This window comes from Bubalus bubalis, chromosome 1 (genome assembly GCF_019923935.1).
Source record: "Bubalus bubalis isolate 160015118507 breed Murrah chromosome 1, NDDB_SH_1, whole genome shotgun sequence".
Lineage (NCBI taxonomy): Eukaryota > Metazoa > Chordata > Mammalia > Artiodactyla > Bovidae > Bubalus > Bubalus bubalis.
In genome coordinates this window covers 12,011,207-12,028,029 of record NC_059157.1, presented here as the reverse complement: position 1 = coordinate 12,028,029, position 16,823 = coordinate 12,011,207, and the positions used below count along the sequence as shown (strand labels likewise).

The window sequence follows — 16,823 nt, the reverse complement described above, 5'->3', positions numbered from 1 at the left end:
TGTTGACCAAAATGTACATCCTTACTGGAGTCTGTTCTCTTTTGTTTTGTCTTTTGCTTCTCTATTGAGTCTATAAAGAACAAATAAAGGGCTTCCCTGGTGGTTCAGTGGTTAAGAGTCTGCCTTGCAACGCAGGGGATACCTGTTTGATCCCTGGTCTGGGAAGATCTCATGTGCTGAGGAGCAACTGAGCCCACACTCCGCAACTACTGAAGCCCGTGCACCTAGAGCCCATGCTCCGCAACAAGAGAACCCACCACAACGATAAGCCCGCACACCGCAAGAAGAGTAGCCCCCGCCAGATGCAACTAAAGAAAGCTCGCGTGCAGCAAGGAAGACCCACCACAACCAAACAAGAAAAAAGATTTAAAAATCTTAAAAAAAAAAAAGTTAGCATGTCACTGTAAGAAATACGATTCATAAATGATATAAAAGATTTAAAAATCTTAAAAAAAAGTTAGCATGTCTCTTTAGGAAATAAATTCATTAATTATTAATTAAGAAAAGGCTCATATTTCTTCAGGTTGTATACTATTTTTCAATGACTAATACACAGATGTTTTCCTGAATATGGCATATTTATGAGTATTCAAAGGTTAAACAAAGAAACCTGCAACAACTCAGAACAGACCCAGATTTTAATCTGTAATATATTAAGAATCTCTCTGAAATGTCAACAAAAATACTTTCAAATGCTTCAAGTAAAATAATTTATTGAGCACTTACACTGTGATGTTCCAAGTGTTTTACAAGTATTTTCATTTAATCTTCAGGAAACTCCTGCAGTTTTTTGCGGTATCTCCATTTTATAGATGAGGAAACTGAAGGACAGACAGGTTAGGTGGCCTCCCCAAGGTCACACATGAAATAAGGGCAGAGACAGGAGTCAAAGCAGGTAGTCTTGCCTCATGACCTGTACCCTTTACCACATGCTATACCGTCAGTAGCCATGGAATCACTTTTCTGTCACATCTGTATCGATTCAGAAAGACAACCATTACTACTTCAGGAAACATCCCTACAATTAACAAAGGCTGCATCTTTAACTTGCATAGAAGCTGTGATGGAAAGAATAAGGACTCCCCAACCAAACGCCCACATCCTAATCCCCAGAACCTGTGAACACGCTACCTGATGTGGCAAAAAAAAGGACTCTGCAGTTGTGATGAAGTCAAGGATTTGACAATGGAGAGATTATCCATGTGAATAGGCCCAGGGTAGTGCCCAGGATCCTTACAAGTGAAAAGGGGATGGAGAAGAGTCAGAGAAAGGTTTGAAGACGCTCTGCTCCGGCATGAAAAATGAGGAAGGGGAACATGGGCCAGGGAACGCAGGCGCCTCTAGAAGGTGGAAAAGGCAGGGAGAGTCTCCTCAAGAACTTCCTTCATCCAGGAGGAACGCAGTCCTGCTCATACCTTGATCTTAGCCCCATGAGACCCACGGAGGCCTTCCAGCACCCAGAACGATAAGATAATACATGTGTACTGCTTTAAATTTTGTTGTGTTTAAGCCGTTAAGTTTGACAACATTTGTTAGTGAGTCAACAGGAAACTAATGCGGTGTCTTCTCTGACAGCATTTCTAAACACTCCCTTTGTCTTTATTAGTTCTACTGCAAAATAGGTAGGGAGAAGCAAAATTCCCTTAGATTCCTTAACCTAAGATTTGGGGAACACGAAACAGAAATGTCACCTGCAAAGGTTTTAGCCCACCACAACATGAATAGTCCTATCTATGGATACAAAGATGCTAATGTGACCTACGACCTGCCCCTAGACAGCCAGAAGCCTTTAGATTTTAACTGCTAAGAAGGTGTTGCTGCCACCTTTCACAATGCGGAAGGGAAGGAAAGGATTTCTTCCCATTTTGTTACCACAATCACTGCCACTGTCGATGCTCTGGATTTCACTTTCGTTCTAGTCAGAGACGTGACACAAAAAACGGAAAGGCAGTAAAGCCATCATCATGCACGACATGATAATGTTATGGATCCTTTCATTACTAAAATACTGTATCTTTCAATCAGACAACCAAAATCTCCAGGCCACACTGGAATTTGTGGTTGCTTTTCACAAAATTATGTGATGGGTATGGAGAAAACTTGCAGTAGTAAAGACAGCACTACGGTAAGAGCTATTGTTTAAAAGTCTGTTAAACATGTAATAGCCACAGTTAAAAAAGCCCCCTCGCAGCCATCCAAATGAACTCTACCAAGCCAACATTTTGTCTAATGAACAACTTCTCACTGGAAATTTATTTGGTAAAGGTGAATAATGTATACGTTGCCTAAATAAAAAGATTTTCAATCACATTTCAAAACATTAACTATTTAAGCCTATGTACAGGAAGAGATTAGTAAAAATAACATCCTTTTCACACTTACCATGCTGGCATTTAAAGATCAGAACTTAAATCACCCAATTTACTGGAAGAGACATTTGATCTCTGACTACCCACAGATAACTCAAACCACTATCAAACAGTGCTTTTATCAGGTAAAGTGCCCATGTCTGCTGCGCAGTGATGTCCATTCAAAGATGATAAGTCAAAATACCACACTGGAAAACCAGAGTTTGGCGGCGCTCTCTGTTCCGACCAGTGGCAAACAAATAAGTGATTTCAAGTAAATCCCTTAATCTCTAAGAGGTTAGGAAATAAGGCTGAATACTCAAAAACAAACCATGGAAATATTTTCTCACTTGTTTTTCCATTTTGTCAGTTGTATGATGTTTTGTGTGCAGACGATTTATTTAGTACATATGTGTATGCCTGGACAAAAGTCTGTTTTTAAAATAAGAGTTCCCAGAGAAATGCTTCTATACAAAATCATTATAAACTAATGCCATAAATTGCTCACGCCAACACCACCAAGAGAATCAAAAGCTGACCCTCACCCTGCCTATACCCGGACTCTAAGTGGCTTCTTATTCCAGATACACTAATATATCTAATTCCCCACAAAGTCTTTTTCTCCTTTTGTTTGTGACATGGTTCATTACTGAACATCAACTATGTACCAGGCCCTGTTCTAGGTCCTAGGAAATCAAAGGAAATATGATCCTAGTCTCATGGAGCTTAAAGAAGCATGAAAATTTCAGATGATGATAAGCTATCAATACTATAAAACAGGATACAGTGACTGCAGGATACAGTAACTCCTGGATTGTTATCAAAAGGATTAGTAGAATCCAAACCAGGAATTAGTCATATAGAAAGACTGGAGGAAGACATGTGAAGAAGTGATTACCAGCCATATCTTTTATTTTCTTTCAAGTTCTCTTTGTCTCAAAGGCTTCCGAGGCTATAGTAAAAAGATTTAAATAACAGTTTATAGTCACTTATTCCACGTAATATAAGAAGTTTAAGATTTCAACATTATTTAACCATAATGACGCCAAAAAAATACTGAAATGAAACCATTTTATTGATCAGTTGTACACAGTCTGTTTATAACTGCAACAATCAAAAGTTTTTTAAAAGACTTTTATATTTTAAATTGTTTTACTTAAAATTTTTAAATATTTAAAATTTGTATGGTATAAAATAATCAAATAACTAAGTTGTTTCCTGTGAATGGATTTATTTACTATCTAAAATAATGAGCATTTGAAAAAATGAGATGTTAAAATCCCAACCCCACAAAAACACAATATACCATAACCACAAGGGCAAAAAGGGTGAAAATGTCCACTTCTACTTAATTCCTTCCCTTCAAGAATACCTAAATCTGGGCTATGTGATTAATTTTAGACAAAGTAAAATTAAATAAAATTTAGTTCTCAAGTACACTAGCCACATTTCAAGTGCTCAAAATCCACAGTGGCGAGTGGCCACTATACCGGCCAGCCAGAGACAGGGTATTTCCATCTCTGCAGAAAACTCTATTGGTCAGTGTGGATGTAAATCATTTCTCCAATTTGACCCAAACACAAACATCCTAAAAAAAGCTTATAAACATAAGGGTGATAATACTTTTTTTTTTTTCCAAGAAACTGGTGAACAATACTGTAAAGCTCGACAGAAATCACATACAAAGAAATTGAGCAATCAGACCTGCATGCCACAATAAGGTAAGATAAATCAGGGACAAGGGAAAACGTGCTCTGACTTTGGCCTTGAAGTCGTGAGCCTTCGGTTTTCATTGTGATTCTACCTCTCTGGTTTGGCTTCATGAATTCTGAAGACATACAACATATTAGGACTTCTGTTTACAGTCCATAATAAAGGTTAAATGAGGTGATCCAGATCACCTGAAATGACCCCAAACAAGGGGAAAACAAACTATGATTCCTCCCAGTCACCAACATATAAATGTATGGTTTGGATATGCATGCTGACAAGAACATATGTGATTTTAAAAATTAACTTTATTGTCTCACCTACCCTATTGATATTACTTAAAGGTGTTAATTATTTGCAATAGCAAACAATTACATTGAATTCACAACCAATACCTATTTACAAAATTAAGATTTTAAGGGTAAAGCATGATCACCATATTTCTTTCTACAAAATTCACTAAGTAAGGGATCAAAATGTGTTAGAGAAGTGGCACTTTTTCTTATCATTTTTAATTTTTCTGAGTGTATACCACTAGTAATAGAGCAACACTATTTTTGTTTTAACTTTTGCTCTTGTAGTAGGGTATAGCCGATTAACAAACAATGCTGTGACAGTTTCAGGTGAACTGTGAAGGGACTCAGCCATACACATACATATATCCATTCTCCCTCTAACTCTCGTTCCATCTAAGCTGCCACAGAACACTGAGCAGAGTTCCATGCAGCAACACTATTTTTAAAACATAATTGTTATAAACATAACTACTCCATAATCTGTTTTAACTCCAGTGTCATCACCTCAAATATATTCTAAAATTTTCACTTAATAATTTTCCACTAAACATATGTTAAGAGAAAGATGATGGTCAAGGACATTAAAATATCCTGTATAAGGGAGTGAAGTATGTGAAATTAAACACAATTAGTGAATGAAATACAAAAACAAAAAAAACCCCAAAACCCCACTCTATAATTTCATTTAACCAGGAGCCCTGTCACTAAATACAGTCATACAATTTTCACTTGACTATTAAGTTACTATTCCATTAAGTTACACAACAGTTTAGGTTGCTTTGTAGTTCTTATTTTTTCCTGACTAAACCACATTACTATTGAACTTCCTTGCACCAATACAAAACACCCAATTTCCCTTATCTGTTTGGCTTAACCTCACCATCCTCACTTTGTTCTTGACCACATTGGGTAACAACAGATATGGCAACCACTGAAAGAAAATTCACATCAAATTATTTTCCAATCCCTTACGTCAAGGAGACTAGCTCACAGTGAAAATTACGACAGACATGTGACTTACATCCGTCATCTTGTTCTACTTACTATGAAGTCTAGTAAACTAACAAGTTCATCCACATAGTTTCCTTCCTCTTTCCCTGGCAAAATGTTTAATTATAGTAAATTGGTCTGAGATTGTTAAAATTTTACTTTCTTTTACCATAGCAAGGCAATGTATCACAGAAATGATATGTAGTTTTTAAAGTACTAAGCAATTTACCATAACATCTAAAATGATAATTTACTAAGTTTATCTTTCCTATAAAGACCAGTGTTTTTTTTCATTTGGTTCATCACTTTAGTATTTTTAGGTTCAATTGCATTCAACATTTCACCTTTAAAATAAACAATGAAGAAAACATAAGGGATTTTATACCATATATATTCAAATTTTACATTATCACTTATTTGCTTCATCAGAACACGAAGCACTGGTGAAGCTATAGCCATCAAGCTGTTGTAATAACAACAGTGGAAGTAAATTTCGACTGGAAAGTTAACTTCATGTTTATACTTGCACCAGCATGAATTCTCTTTACCAACTGAGAAACACCCATGTAACCCATGCAAAGATCGGCTCAAGCACTAATTACCATTCAACCTTTAACATCTATGGAAGTGCATTTAGGCCAACTGAGTTCACATCTTCACCCAAGAAACATCTGACTAAAGAATAGCTCATTTTGCATGTTATTTTTCTTATATTAAAAAAACATTTATTATCAGCTACGTGCCCGGTCTAGTTCTAGGTACTCTCTAGCACTTCTAGTTTGGATCCCTATAATTTCCAAAAGTAGTCATTTTTTCATCTCTACTTTAGAGGTAAGAAAACATTGAGCCCCAGTGGTAAGAGGTATGGTGGGGATAAGAACTGAGTTCTCCTTGACTCTTGCCCTATAGTCCACTGACCGTTTTTTTTTTTTTTTTTAAAAAGGATGTTTTGTTAAATGGCTCAAAGCAAACAGAACAACTTTCAGGGTGAAGGTCAGTCAGAGCAAAGCAAGTCTCTTAATAAAAACAAAGCCATACTTTTTATATGATGACAAGTTTGCTACAGTTGATTATATAGGTATAGCATACTTTCCATAGACAATTTCTAAAAAAAGGTGTTTCTAAATAAAATTTGAATGAAAAGAAAGGTATTTTAAAACCATATACAACACTGTCTCATTAAAGGCATCTTGAACAGAAAGATGATTTTATAATTCAAAAAATCTATCACATATTTTATGTCATGTTTTCTTAACATAGGAATATGAGCATCTTGTTTTCATAGGTGAGGTTTAAATCAATGCATACACAGATACAAAGTATGCATCAGTTATATCTTAATAAAGCTGGAAATAAAAATTTTCAAAAATAAATGCTAGGAATTATAAAGGAAAAAACTGTACCACAAGCTGCTGTGTCCTTGTATACTTATACTACACTTTTAAAAACCACAAATAAATGCAATTAAAAAAAAAAACAAAGCCTCTATGATATTGCTGGGAGTTTAAATTTGTTTGAACCTTGCTGGAAATGTTCTAAAATTGACTGTGGTAACAGCTGAACAATTCTGTGAATATACTAAAAACCATTACACTGTACATTTTAAATGGCTGAATTGTATAGTATGTGAATTATTTTTCAACAAAAATGTTATTTAAAAAACTTTAATTCTACATTTATTGTAATGAAATCATCAGTCATATAATTTTTTAATATTTAAGAATATTCATCAAATTACAATATCTATCTAAAAACTGCAAACTGCCTAAAATACCATCGATAGAATAATGATAAACAGATATGCCACACACAATTATATATATCAAGTTAAAAAAATCACATTCTCAAGAAAATTTATTTCACAATAAAGCAGGTTATAAAATGATATTGTGCACCATTACAGTTTGTCCAAAAAAAAAATGCATAGGAAAGACACCAGAAGGATACAGAACAAAATGTTAACTGCAGCTATTTGCAGTTGGTAAGATTTCAGGGGATTATAATCTTTATATCTTATTGCAGTTTTCAATTTCTCTATAATAAACAAGACTTACATAATTTAAACATAATAAATGTTTTTAAACTAGCAGCCACTTTGGAAAGGACAATTTTCCATTAAAAATTAAAAACTAATAGGGCTATCAGCATTTCTTTGGGGTGCTACCTGTGTAGACCTATAGGCATAAAGGTGTAATTCTTTAATTAATGCCTTAACCTCAATACCTTAATTCCATCACACAATAAAATAAATTCTAATGATCAAGGCTTACATGTACAGGTGATAACATAGAAAACATGAGATGACCAAAAGCATATTAACCCTACTTAATACACAAAACCAAATTACCTAATTTAGGTTTAAAAACTGTATCAAATCATGTTTGTTTCCATATCTAGGAAAACAACATATATGCTCATTTCAAGATTGAAAATAAACATTTCTCTTTCTTGCAGGAGGAAAAATTAGCTAGGCATGTATTTAACGTTCACCCAACATAAAAAAGAACAACATCCTATTGGAATTCTAGGTAAAGCATAACAAGAAGCTTCTTACCACAACCAAACATGAAATACCATATTCTGATGTATTTGGATCCTGAAGAGATCATGAGAAACACAGAGGGCTTAAAATAACAAAATTTCAAAAGCCAGGAAAAGGCTTTATGTATGCAGATGTCCTTTGTCATTTATAAAAATGTCCTTCACAAAGTCTCGTTGGAGAATTTTACTCAAATAGACTGTGTTCATCAGGTAGTCAGAGAGGAAAAAAATTCAACTTTTTTCTGCTATCAAAATCCTCCAGAGACTTCCTTGGTGGTCCAGTGGCTAAGACTGCACTCCCAATGCAGGGGGCAAAGTTCGATCCCTGGTCAGGGAACTAGATCCTGCATGATGCAACTAAGACCTGGCACAGCCAAATAAATAAATGTCTTTTTTTTTTAATCCCCTAAAAAAAAAAAACAAAACCCTAAAGCCAATAAAGCCAACATTTAACCTTTCCCAATCTATAAGAAAATAGTCTAGAAATCGAGGGGAGCATATTAAAATAGGTTTCTCCAGTTAAGAAAGAAATTTGGTTCACCTAGTCAAGATGCAGTGAGGGTAAAACTCAGGATGCACCACAGATGAAGAGTCACACAGGCTGCCACTGCTGACTGCTTCTCAGGTTGATACTTTTCCTCATGGTTACATTAATGTGAAAGCAAGAGAGTCAAACTAGTTTTTGTAAATAAGATACTTGAGTTAGGAGATTATTGATATAGGCAAATCTGACATTTTCGAAGCAAAAGCCATTGTTAAGAATTTGCACATAAATCTAAAACCAGTAGTCACTGAATCTGACCAGAAAGTGTAACGGAGACGAACTCTGAAGAAACAACTTTGTGTAACACAGCATGATTGTTGTAGGATTCAGCATTCTTTTTTTCCACGTTCATTAGTAAAGCACCAAGATTTCAAATCACTAAATGACTACACCAAATGTTGGGAAACTTTTTTTTTTTAATTGTCTAGGTAACACTTTGATAACAACAAAAACTGGTAATTCAGTTTTTACTGAGTGTTGACCCCTCCCTCTTGGTTATTCATTTTTCCGCTTAGTTTTCAGCACACCATTATCCCTCAAGACCAACTACCACTACAGCAATATCACTTAAACCAATGAGGCTGTCTTTGCAGCTTTTCTTAAAGGACTTATTACCTGGGACATGACTCCATGATGTCCACTTTCTAACTGTTTGTTTATACTGTACATTTAGGTTTTATGCCTTTTTTATATATATGTCATATTTTACAACTTAAAAAGTCTTTAAAGAGGGCGTTTAAGGTTTTGTTTTTTATGTATTGCTTTCTTATGACTCCACAGTAAGACTCACCAGACACAATACCGTCTTGCCTAAGGCCAAAATGCCAGTAGGCAAGCCTCCACATGAGACTTCCTAATCTTCGTTATCTCAAATCAATTTGATAAACTAAATTTTGTTTCACCCACAAAATCCAAGGAAGCCACATATTTCTTTAATTTAAAATGCCTACTTTTTAAAATTGAGTTAAATAATCCTTGGGCTTTCCAACTTCACACACACACACGTTACTGTGCTGGAATTCTATCAAACAGGCTTCCCCAGTGGCTCAGAGGTCAAGAATCCACCTGCAATGCAGGAGACTGTGGAGATGTGGGTTTGACCCCTGGGTCAAGAAGATCTCCTGGATGAGGAAATGGCAACCCACTCCAGTATTCTTGCCTGGAGAATCCCTTGGGCAAAGAAGTCTAGCAGGCTACAGTCACTGGGGTCGAAAAAGACTGGGACACTCTCAGAAAGTGTCATGTAAAAGCAAAGGGTTATTAGACCGTAATATTCATACTCATACATCGTTAAAAAGGAAACTATATGAAAGTAAATTTTTTTTCATTTTCCTACTCGCCTTCCTCTCAATATAATTCTAAACCTAGATGAAAAAAGGAACCTAGTATAAAGAGCTCTCATTGTAGATCACTCAGTGATAACACAGATGCACATCTATTGATAAAATTTAAAAATAAGCCAAAAACCATTTATCAAAGAGCTTTTCAAATCCAAAATCTTTCAACAGGCAGATGTGCCTTAGAAGTAACGACACATATCCATGTAGTAAAAATTGAACATTCTCTAAATCACAAAATTTTAAATATGCCTTTTCCCTTACTGTCATGTATGAGCACAATGTAACACAGAAGTGTTTAAAAATACTCATTAAGTCCTTATTAAGGTCAACAATAAAAATGAAACAAAAACCCTCTATTTAAAAAAGTGTTAGACAGTCATAGTATAATCAATTCCTTAAATTTATCTATATTTATATTTATTAAAAGATTAGCCTGCAGAAGTAAAACTCACCATTCATTTAAAAACTCAAATGCTGGACATGTTGTTTATTAACAAATGAATAAATCAGCTGCTCTTTCAACATATAATATAAACTTTTTTTTTAAGTAAAACTAAAAACAGCATTGCATCAAAAACAGATTTAATGGATATCAAATTCTAAACCTTTCTAAAGCTCTAATGATTTTAATTTTTTAAGTGTTTAAAACAGATTTTTTGTTTTAAAAGAACTCAATGAATAAGTATCCATGGTTATGAATTTTCTTCTTATAGTAAAAAATAATTTAAAACAATCAATGGTGCCTATGATTTTTTTAAAAAAACTTGTCTTCAATTAGGTGCTTTTAGCTCATTTAACAAACAAACTACTGTCTGAATCTTCTTTCCAAATTCTTTTCCAGGACCAAGCTGGACCTCTTCTTTTTTCTTTTTTTAAATTTCATTGATAATTTAATTAAAACAGGAAAAATTCTGCCAAAGCTACTTGATTACTCAAAACAAAATTCAAGATACCTGGGCAAGACTCACTTATACATGTAAAAATATTCTGTCCATATGATAGATGTACAGCATGGTGAACAAAGTACGGAAAAAAAGAAAAGCCTTGACCTCACTGCAAGTTAAGCCCCTTGCGCTCACTATACTAACCATGCCTAACCTTGAGTATTCCCCCTCACCTTGAGCTTTGACAGAAAGCACAAGTACATTCACAATAATGAAGTAACGTGATGCGGTATAAAGTAGCGGTCCCCAACTTTTTTGGCACCAGAGACCAGTTTTGTGGAAGATAATTTTTTCTAGAGACCAGGGTGGAGGGGAATGGTTTCAGGATGATTCAAGAACATTACATTTATTGCACACTTTATTTCTATTATTATTACTTCAGCTCCACCTCAGTCATCAGGCATTAGATATCTGAGGTTGGGGACCCCTGGGATAAAGAGTCAGGAAACAGGTTTGTTACCGAAGCCTTGGACTTAACTTTTTGGTCTCAGTGATTTCTCTTGTAAAATAAAGTAGTTGGACTATACTTCTTCTATATAAAGAGGCTGTCGGGGACTTAATTCAGGATCTGCTATACTACTTATAACAGCAAAAACTTGTTAACAACATCCTATTCCAAACAATGGAATACTATATGACCCTTAAAAAAAAAAAAAAAAAAGAAAGCTGTAGGTCCATGTGTGCTGGTTTGCAAGGATGTCCCAGGTAGCCTATTAAAACAAAAAAAGCAAAATGCAAATAATGTGATCCAATTTTATGTATTTTAAGACAAACGTATATACATATGTACAGGAATTTTCTAGGAGGACACACAAGAAACCTCAAAATGGTTATTGTGGAGAATGGAGTGCTAACTTTAAAAAAATCTCTCAGTCTTTCTTAATATTTGAAACCCCACACAAGTGTTGGAAGGATAGAAGGAAATCATTCACAAAAGTCACTTAGCCCAGCACATGTTTAGAGGACAACAACTATCAGCAGCTATTACTAGTGTAATTATGAACTCCAGAAACTGAATACCCAGGTTCTGGATACTTAGAATCAGACAACTAACTGAGGACTTTGACAATTCATTCAAGCATGACCAACCTCAAGGCAACCAATTTCCTTTACCCAAAACTCACTCAATCTGATCAGTCTAAGAAATCACATATCTATTAACTTTAAAAAAAAAAAAAAAAAAAGCTATCACAGGCCGCAGGTGAGCTAATGATGGACACGGTAATGAGAGCAAAGTCTGGATTTTAATTAAGAATCATCTATTCAGAGTAGCCTTCCTCATTATATGACTCCCTAGCCAAGGAATCAGAATACTCAGGGGAGCTGGGCAGGGCACTTTTCTCTTTACAAAATTCTGAATCTTTACAAAAGGCTGAATTTATAGGAGTACTTTTTTTTAAGTAATGCAAGCTTCCAAGAATCTTTTCTTATTTTAATACACAACAGTCTCTCATTTTCCTAAAAATGTATGGCACTGTTAGTTCATTTACAAATTAACTACAAATCACATGTCAATCAAGCAGGAGATATAAAAATGAAACCACCATATAAAGAAATTCCAAAAAAAAAGCATACTGAACAGTTTTTTTGAGAGTAGCTTTTCCTCATAAGATTCTTTAAAAATTCAGGCTGAATATTATCAAATCAAAAACATTCCAAGCTGTAAATCAAACCCCTCTTCTGAAAGTGCTCTCCCAGAGTAACACTCTAATAATATTCTATTTAATTTTTCCAAAAGACCAAGAACATATCTTAAAATTCTATTTAACAATTTGAAAGGATAATGCACTAAGATTAAATAAAAATGTAGTACAACTGGTTTGAGTCCATAAAATCATACTAAAATTTTAACAGGCTTTACTGGTATTAGAGAACAATTTCAATATCAATATGATGGATTAAAGTTTGGATTCCCCCAATTACAATAATATAGCAAAAACAAAAGGTCACTCACACCTTTAATCCTTTTCAGTATGAAAATAAACCAGGCGCCACTTAGTTTATCTAAATTTGTTAGTATTTAAACCTTTAGAATAGTAACTATTTTCAAATCACACAAGTAGATACATTTGAATACATTAGAGAGTTACTGTTGCTTTCCTGGAGAGTGTGATCTGAAGTTCCCACCAAAAAAACCTGGCACCTAAACGATGCTCTGAGATCTGCATGCCTGCTTCACAGATCATTGCACTGTGCTGAACTGACATTTGAAGATTGTATTGAGCAACTGTATGGAAGCAAGGGGAAGGGATGCAGGAGGGTTTTTTTTTTAAAAGAAAACATTTAACACACCCATCCTCTATAAGCAAGAGCTATCAGAAAAACCTTTTAAAAATACACACATTTCTAATTTTCCAACACTCGAACTATAGAAAGTAGATATTCTACCACAGGAGACTTTCCAATCCCCTCTTCTCCCCCACGGTGTTTTGCCAAGAGCACAAGCCCAAGTAAAACAACCCAGGCAATTTCCTTGTTTACTCAAAGAATTGCAGAAAACACGTTGACTGCTTCGGAAGCTTCTGAAACAAATGCATTTCCAATATTTAAAAGACTTTTCATGAGCATGCTTGAAATAGACTAGTTATGATTCCTTCACCCAGTATTAAATATTCTTTTAACTTTATTAAAAGGGTTAAATTTTACACTGCAGCTCATTAGCATGCTGTGTTCGCAACCAGCAGGAAGAGGGAAAAGGTGGGAGAAAGCAGCGAAACACACAAGATGGAAAACATTACTACCTCCTTTGGTGGATATAAATAATTTTATATGACCCCAAGATGTATGGGAAGAGTTCATGAATAGAAAGAAGGGGGGTTAAAAATCTGGACTGGCCCCTTCTAGAATCCTACTGATGTCGGAGACAAGAAGGAATTTATTTACACTGCAGTGCCTGGCAGCAAACATGGCTGCCCCTGCCCCCTTTAAATCTGAATAGTCTTCACTCCCTCACCAAAACCATCAAATTATGGCCATGGCTCTCCTTGTCTTGCTACCATTACAGGAACACACCTCCTCCCTCAAAACAGTAAAACCCACACCTCTCCATTTCACAACACCATAACCACTAGCTTCTCCATTCTCGAGCCTTGAAAGAAAACGCACAGAATACACAAATATAGGAACAAAAGGCTTTCCCTTCCTAACACTCCAGCAATCCCCCTGCTCCTTCTTTCCCTCCCACTCTGTGACGCTTGGTCCGTAGTTCTCACCCCTTGTCAACATTCAGTTCATTTCCTTCCCGAGCCCAATCCTGGGTCTCCCGGTTTCCTGAGTCTATTTCCTATCTTCCGATTGCATCCTGTCTCAATCACTTCTTATCCCTTTTTCCTAATCCACCTTTTCCTCCACTTCCATTCCCTCATAGCTCCCTTAGGGCCTCGTCTCTCCATCACATTCCTTCTCCTTCCCCCAGACTCTCCTCTAGTTCACACACTCCACCCCCAAACCTGCCTATTGCTCAGTCCGCCCAGGTCTCCCATCTCCGAACCCAACTCTTCTCCTCGCTCCCTGCCCCCTCCCCAGTTCCATCTTTATCCCCGCCCCCATCCCACCTCTACTCCCAATTCCCAGCTCAGCGCCACTCCATCCCTCATCCCAGTCCCTACCTCCCCAGCCCCACCTCCCAATCCCCTCCACACCCCCACCCTGCCCCAGCCTTCCAGATCCCCCTCAAGCCCTTCCGGGCCACCCAGTGGTCCTCCCATCCCTGCTAAGGTCTTTCTCCCGATCCGGGTCCCATTCCTAGGTCGCCCCCTCCTCAGCCCTCCCTTCCAACACACACACACACACACACACACCCTCACACTCTTTCTCTCTCACACACATACAAGCGCGCATTCACTTTACCTTCAGTTTGTTCCATTCTAACCCCCCGGCCGTGTCAGTACGATCACAGGAGAGACACGGAGGCCCGGAGTGGGGCTGGGGCGCGGGCAGCCGCCGGGTCCGCGGCGGGAGGAGGCGGAACCAAGCTAGGCCTCATGAAATCCCCGGGCTAGATTTCCCCCGCGCCGGACGCCTCTGCCATGGCCGGCCGGCACCGAGGAGGGGGCCACGGCCGGGCCGGGCCGGGGCCGGCCGCGCAGCGAAAGGAGGAAGGCTGCGGGAGGGAGGGTGGGCGGCGGAGCCGGAGGGATGGGGGTCGCCGCGCAGCTGCAGCTCCCACAGACGAGCCCGTGGCTGGCGGCCGGGCCGGGGCAGCAGGGTCCTCGGGGCTCGACGCGGCCTCGCGCGCCTCTCCGCGGGCGATCAGTGTGGACAGTCCCCCTCGGCCTCCGCCTCCGTCCTGGCCGCCCGCTGCCGCCGCCCGCTCCCGCCGCCACCGCCACCGCGCACAAAGCCCCCCCCACCCCGACTCTCTGGGCGCCCCCGCCGCCGCCAAATCTTCAGCAGCTGATTGGCCGCTGGCCGCGGCGCCTGCCGGGAAATGCAGTCCGGGGCTGGGAGCGCCAAGGGCCGAAAGGAGGAAGAGGCTCGTCAGCCTGTGGAGAGGAGGAGCGGGGGTGGGGGTGGGGGGGAGCAAGAAACGCGAGCCGCCTGGCGGAGTCTAGACGAGAAGTGAGACCGCAGGCGATCCGGGTGGAGAGACAGGAAGGTGCGATGCGGAGGCCGAGTGAAAAACAAAACAAAACTAGAGGACGGGGTGGAGGTTGGGCCGGTGAGGCCAAAGTGTGCTCGTGCGTGTTCTTTGATGCTTGAGGAAATAACAGCGTCTGTCAGTCACCCGACGGCGGGACTCCTCGGGGTGACACCGCGAGGCCGTCCCCAGACCTTAGAAATCCCCCTGCAGACGGGCGCCCGGTTGATAAAGATGAGCGGGGGGGAAAAGGGGGACAGATATGTCTGTGTTTCCCAGACTGGTTCCCGCCCGACCGCTGTCAAAGAGGAGCTCCGCGTCCCACCCGGCGGCCTCAGACCGGAGCCCGTTGGGGACCAGGCCCGGACGGCAGTTCTCCTCAGACGCCTCCCGGGCAGGCCTCAGGCCCCCGCACGCCCGCTTCCTGCTCGCCCCGCGGGCCCTGAGGCTTGTGGGTAACGGGGGGGGGAAAGGCGGCGCAGCCGGCACCCCGATCCCGAGGGCTCCGCGCCCATCACGTGCCAGGCCCTCGCCTGCCCGCCGGCCACACCTCCGCTTCGAGGGATGGGGGCGTTTGTCCTCGTCCAAGCTCACGCACGCAGGAAGGAGAGGGAGGAAGCGGGAGTCGAGATTCTGTTACCCTATATCCACACCGCCCCCCCCCCCCCAATCCTAGGAAACTTACATGAAACAATAAAAGGTCTCAGGTGCGTGACACGGTAAACGAGTCTTGCAGGAGTGTGACGGTTTGGTGATATTTCCTGGGGCCTGGGGATAATGACTTAGGACGCGGCAGCGCAGACGTGAATGTACAAAGGAAACACAGGCAGCGAGATGAGGAAACCAATACTCGGTTCCGAGAATCATGAAGTCATATCATCCACTAGACGTTAGACTCTCCACCGACGTTACAGTGCGGGACCTATTTGGTACTGTTACGGGCAATTCCTGCTATCTGTAAATACCACTTAAACAGGAAATTTAAAAAGTCCTACATATCAATGATTTTCATGGTTACTAATTATGGATTCGTTTTTAAAAAGCACCCTGTTAATAATGCTAAGTTATGATATTCAGAATTAAGCATCTCCATTACTATCCTTAACTATTTATACACCTATACTTGTGTGGTTGCTATGCTTGTGATACCAGAAGTTAAAGGAATCAATAAAAGCACATTTTTCTTTGTTTTAAATGTCTTTTTAGAACACAAGTCTCCAAAGGTGATTTGTGAACTTATTTCCAATGTTTGATTCTATCTCCTGGAAAGAGAGGTTAAATTGGTCTTTTTTTTTTCTTTCCTAAGATCCTTTCTACCTCCATCTTCTTTTCCACCTTCCTGTATCTTTCTTGCTTTGTTGATAAGCGGTTTCCTTGGCCTGACACTTGGATTGTCCCCTTGAGGAGAATGTGGAAAATTATTCCCAGGGATTTTATTTTAATCTGCTTCTAAAGCTGTGCTGTCAAGAGTTTAAATTTATGTGAAGTAAATGCACAGTCTCTTCCTGCATAAGATATACATTGTCAATAA

The 16,823-nt window shown here is 39.1% G+C and overlaps 1 protein-coding gene across 10 annotated transcripts in view; it reads right to left on the bottom strand.

Moving 5' to 3' along the window:
- The window catches only part of NSD3 (nuclear receptor binding SET domain protein 3), a 103,974-nt gene that overhangs the window by 84,859 nt on the left and 2,292 nt on the right, over window positions 1-16,823 (bottom strand). For 3 of the 10 annotated variants that reach the window (XM_006070607.4, XM_025278385.3, XM_025278425.3), the window contains exon 1: window positions 14,563-15,040. The exons of 1 other annotated variant lie outside the window; for it this stretch is intronic. The gene's annotated coding sequence lies outside the window, so the exon portion shown is untranslated. Of the gene's footprint in view, window positions 1-726; window positions 3,362-14,562; window positions 15,042-15,977; window positions 16,105-16,823 lie in introns of those variants that run through there. 6 more of the 10 variants (XM_025278407.3, XM_025278432.3, XM_025278435.3 and 3 more) reach the window with 6 other exon arrangements.